Source organism: Rhipicephalus microplus, chromosome X (genome assembly GCF_043290135.1).
Source record: "Rhipicephalus microplus isolate Deutch F79 chromosome X, USDA_Rmic, whole genome shotgun sequence".
Lineage (NCBI taxonomy): Eukaryota > Metazoa > Arthropoda > Arachnida > Ixodida > Ixodidae > Rhipicephalus > Rhipicephalus microplus.
The window spans coordinates 95,574,916-95,580,233 of record NC_134710.1 but is presented as its reverse complement, the minus strand read 5'-3'; the positions used below and the strand labels follow the sequence as shown (position 1 = coordinate 95,580,233).

The window sequence follows — 5,318 nt, the reverse complement described above, 5'->3', positions numbered from 1 at the left end:
ACACCTGCCGTCAGTCGAATCAGCCATGCGAGAAACCGCAGGCAGCGCGTGTCGACTGTGGGTACGGCCGGTCAGGGACCAAGCCCGCGTGCAAGGTCACCCCGAAGACGTGATCTTTCACCCCTCGCCGACGAACCGCGCTGGTTCCGTGAAGGTGGCCGCCTCTTCTCCGCTGGGTGCTTGACAGGTGACAACGGAGCTGGCGCAAGACGCGAAACAAAAGGTGATAACCGAAACCGAGATGCTGCTCCTACCTACCTCCCGTAGCAGATGGGTGACGACGTTTCGCTAGCAGTCGAACAGAAAGACGAGCCGCTTCGAACATGCGTAGTACGTGGTCAGTGGCGCCAGCCGCCGCGCAACAGAATTTAGAAAAATCGCGAGAAAGACGCGCGGTCGTCCACTATGGAGCGATGCTTTTCCCGTCACGGTGTCGGTGAATGCTAAAGCAATTTTGCTGCACTCTACCTGTACGTCGCGCGCGAGGCAAAATATTTTGCAAAGCAGGTCGTCAACGTAGACGTCTCCCGTTCCTGCTTGAGTGACGTGCTGTTTTACAAGCACCATGCGGGGCCTTTTACTGTTCTTCGAAGATGCCGCCTCACAACGCTTTTACCTGGAAACCTTCGACAGCTCTCGTTTCATCGTGGTTGAAGCGCGGAACGAAACTCCGCAGTTATCTTTATTTATCCCTCTTTCAGGGCTCAGACCATGACTGACAGATCCGTTTATGCCACACGCCATGCGGTAGAACATTATACGGTATAGTTCAGTTTCTCGAACTGTAGATTGTGAGAACGCGGGAAGAGAGAAACACAGCCGCTCGTCTTTGTTATATACCTCGAAGCCGCATGCTCAGAAAAGGTAGCCTCGTCTCCTTAGGGTCCGCCGCGGTGGTACGGTGGTCACGGTGTTCGGTTGCTGACCGGAAAGTCGCGGCTTCCATCTCGGTCGCGACGGTCACGTTTCGGTGCAGGCGAAATGCTACAGTCCCGTGTACTGCGACATGTCAGTGTACGTGAAAGAGTACCAAATGGTCAAAACTTCCGAAGCCCTACACCCCAACGTGTCTCACAATCACATTGTTGTTTCAGCGAGTGGAACCCCACAAATTATTATTATTATTATTATTATTATTATTATTATTATTATTATTATTATTATTATTATTATTATTATTATCGTCTCCACTTCACCGCCGTAAAATATATTTCATATTACACTATGGTAGAAGTGCAGAGTGCTCCTGCGGCCACCCTGACGAAGATGTACCTCACCTGTTTCTGGAGTGCCAGCGATATGGAACACGAAGACAAGTATTATGAAGAAGTTAGCAACTTTTAGATAGGAGGCCCTTCACAGAGACGAAAATACTAGGCCCATGGCCAACTGCGGGTATTCAGAAAAGAGCACTTGTTGCCTTCAAGACGTTTCTTGAGGGCTCAAATAATTATGGAAATATTGACCTACCGTATGCGATGTATTCATGCAAAAGGAAATATGTAATACTTATATACTGTGTTTGATATGTGTAATCATCTGTCTCAGTGTGAACTGACCTTGTATGTGGATTTTGTGTACATATGTATCTAGGGTGAATTGACCTTATATGTGGAAATTCTGTAATACATATGTATCTATAAGGCGAATATGAACTGTCATGTGAGGAGAACTTACCTTGGGTGTGGGACATATGAACCTATTAACTGTATGTGAACTGACCTGGGAATTTACGTCAATGTGTACTTTCACATCGTATGTTGTACAGACTCGCATTTTGTGCCCTCATTGTTGATCTTATGGCATATCTTGACTACTAACAGAAAATGAGTAGCCGGTGCCACCACAATGGCACCAACCTCTCCTATTTCATCATCCTAATAAAAGAAAAAGTGCAAGCAATGGTTCCGTACAAACAAACAAGCATACGCAGTTTCATATACTGAACTAACAAATATAGGTTTTGACAGTAATGGACATTTACGCGAGGTGCATTATTGCTATGCCCTAAAGTTAATCCGAGTTAATCCCACGGAGACGAGGGGACCAAATTTTCGACCTGCCCTCCTAACTGTGCCTCAAGCTTGTTTTTTTTTACTGGTTTTGATTCAATGCTCAGACCTAATGTTATTAGAATGAAGCTCTGCTAAAAGTGCGCCATTATTCCGTAAAAATGTGTGCGAATAACTGTTTACTCAACGTGGGTTTTCGCGCAAGCGCGCCGGACAGCGTTGTCGAGTAGTTTAGTAAGTATTATAACCCCAGCGCAGCATATCGTGTTTACATCTCCCGAAGCACTGTTTTTTTTTTTTAGCTATCAGTATTTCGTTCCACTTGCGCAAGCATCGGGGCAGCACAGACAAAACTTCACGTCCCAGCTACTCGACGGTGCCGTCTCATTTGAATGAGCGTACGCTGTACAAAGAACAGGGCATTCGACGAGCCTGAGTGACCGACTGCGAGGGATCCGCCTCGTTCGCCGCCGAGTCCACTCAAGTGAAACACCGAGACGTTCACGGTTCAGCCATTTTCAAAGAGCAGGTTTCCAAAAAAAGCCGCTGCGTCGTTGAGAACCGATATCCATGCGGCAGACGTCACGCAACAAGTCGTCCTGACGAGCGCGGTACAAACACATCGGGACCTCGGATCGCGCACAACAAAAGACAAAACCGCAGGCTCACACGACTCCGCCAGAGCTCCGGGAATGAGTGACGGCAGCGCTGCCATCGTGATTACAACACACGCTCGCAAGGAGCACAGCGTGGCAGCGGCTTTTCTCCCGGGCGTCCCTCGACCACAAAAAGCGACGGACCGCGCCGTCGTCCGCCATGTTTGTGGGACGAACCGGGCCTGTCACTCACGCAGCTGTCACTTGGAGTCGACAGTTGCCTTCCGATTACCAGCTTCGCCTGTCAATCCAGCTTTGGCGTCGTGGCCGGCAGCGCGGCGTCCCTCTGCGGCGGTTCCATACAGCCGCTTCCCCCCCCCCCCCCCCTTTTCCCCGAGGAACCCAGCCCAGGCCCGAGACCCGCAATCTCGCCGCATTCCCGCGGCTCTTCGGAGCGTCCCGACGACGTCTACATAAAGCCCCGGCGCATAAACAGCTTCGTCTGCAGCAGCTCGGGGTTATGCACTGGATCTGTCAATCACTACACCGTGCTCCCGAGCCGTGTGCTGAACCTTGTCTCAGCCGCCTGCGTGTCCTTGTCACAGGAGCGCAGGCACATTGAAAAGGAAAACCTGGCGAATTGGATGCCCCCTTCTCCCCCTTGTACTTGCACCACGTGTCCCTTTCACCCATCCCCCGCTTGCTTCACGTCGTCACCTGCTGGAGCTCGGCACCGTCGCTCTGCCGGGGGTTGATTGCGAGCAACGCCGACCCTTCGCGTGGATGTCTCGAACACGTGACGGCGATTGAGTGAGTGAGATTTGCGAGTGCGGTTTACCCAAGCTTCCCATTTTTGCAAAAATATGGCATTATAGTGAACATACCTAAGCGTTAATATAGTAGCACTGTTAAATATCTTACTGCTACTCTGTATTTCAAATTGTCCAGGGTGGTGTGCACTTTTTCATACCCAATTCCTTCACCTTACCGCTTAAATGGTTTAGACTTAGGCATTCTACAAAAGAATATGCACACCCCAGCGTAGCTTCCCCACGGTGCTTCAGTGGTGCGCTTCAGAGTGTGCTCGAATACGGCCGGTGGCTGACTGATCGAGCGTTGCTGGAGGAAAAGGTAACGGGCACACAACCTCATTACTGTAAAGAGCTCCATCTTCCTGATGTAAGAGTTATTCCGCGCAAGGAAATTTAATCCCTCCTGTGACCGCAAAGCCAAGGCGATCCTTATTGCTACGTTGACCTTGTAACACGCATCCGCTACATTCCCTCTCTTACGACAACTGTGAATTGAGGCTCCCTGAGCAGCCTACTCTAGTGCAGGAGGCAGAAAGGCACGTCATCATTTCACCGGTAAAGCGAATTTGTGTCAGTACACTTTAGTGCACGTGGCTGGCGTGACGTGAGCTACTTGTCCTACGAGGCATGGGTTATTGCTGATCGACGAAGTCCCACCTTCCCGACTCTTATTCACACCATGCTCCTATTACATCCATTTTTTCCTACCAGTTAACATAGTAAAAATGTATCGCAAGGTTACTTTCTTCTCATCGAAAAAAGCGCCGACATCGATGGCAGTTTCTCCTAATTGAAAACCTTTTCACATATTTTACGATAAAACTATTCTTCTTTGCAACCTAGCCATTAACATTATTATTATTATTATTAATATTATTGTGGTTGTTGTTGTGTTTGTTGTTGTTGTTGTTGTTGATGATGATGATGATGATTTTCTCCGCAAAAGAAGTAGCGCGTACTGCGGTGTGACGTAGGAGGAAGGGGAATAATCCTCCTTGAATGTCCTGTACAGGGCTCGAGAGCCCGCCCAACTACGGCCACGTTGAAACCGGAAGGTCGAGCCTCCTGACCGTAGTACTGGACAGCTGGGACTTGCTGCTTGTCGTCTGCCTACCTGATAAATGCTTGAAAACCGGTCAGGAGTAATGCTGCCGGGCCGAGCGACACACACTGTGAAGGCAAACGTTCCAATATACATGTACTATTCAGTGTGCGAATGTCATGGTATTCTTTGTATTGCACAGCTGTGTAACATGAACGTGTCTGTAAGTGTTTAAATGTTACTTCTTGTGCCCTGTTAGGCTTGATCTGTGGAGGAGAAAATAGTGTTCTACTCATTTATTACCGTTGTTGCGTGTAGTGGGAGTATCTGTGAATGTACTCTCGAATCCAGCAGAGTCTAGTCTTTCTGTAAAAGTGCCCTGTTCAGTCATGTATCGGGCAGTGCAGATGACCGACTCATTCCTATATATAGTGACGGCGAACAACTCACGTATACGTCCCAAGTCCTTGCTATGAGCATCCCGTCTCATTGACACGAATGAGGGGTGTGTTCGCAGATATGGGCCACCGGTGGGTAATGCTACACCAGCAGACGTCACGGCTTACTCTCGGAGTCTCCTGAACGATGGCGAACAATTGATTGTGTTCGAGCGGCCCGGCGGCCGATGGCAGCCCTGTGCGCGCGCTCGGATCCCTCGTCGTCGGCATTGCAGGGCGGCGGCAGATAGCCGGAGACAAGCCGCGAGCCGTCTCTCAAATTTCCGCCTGACGTTTGTCAGGGGAGGCGCGAGACGGGCGTCGGACGGATCGTCGAGGCCGGGGGCGGACGCCTCTCGCGAGGCCCTGTCAGCCATCCTGACGTCGCACAGCTGCGCAGCTCCAAACGGAGCGGACGT

General features: G+C 50.1%; 1 long non-coding RNA gene across 1 annotated transcript; it reads left to right on the top strand.

Annotated features, from left to right (window-relative positions):
• LOC119175444 (uncharacterized) lies at positions 1 to 4,637 on the top strand. The gene is made up of 2 exons (XR_005110265.2): positions 1 to 223; positions 4,433 to 4,637. It is a non-coding gene; the product is annotated as an uncharacterized LOC119175444 (long non-coding RNA).
• The last annotated feature ends 681 nt before the right edge of the window (positions 4,638 to 5,318 follow it).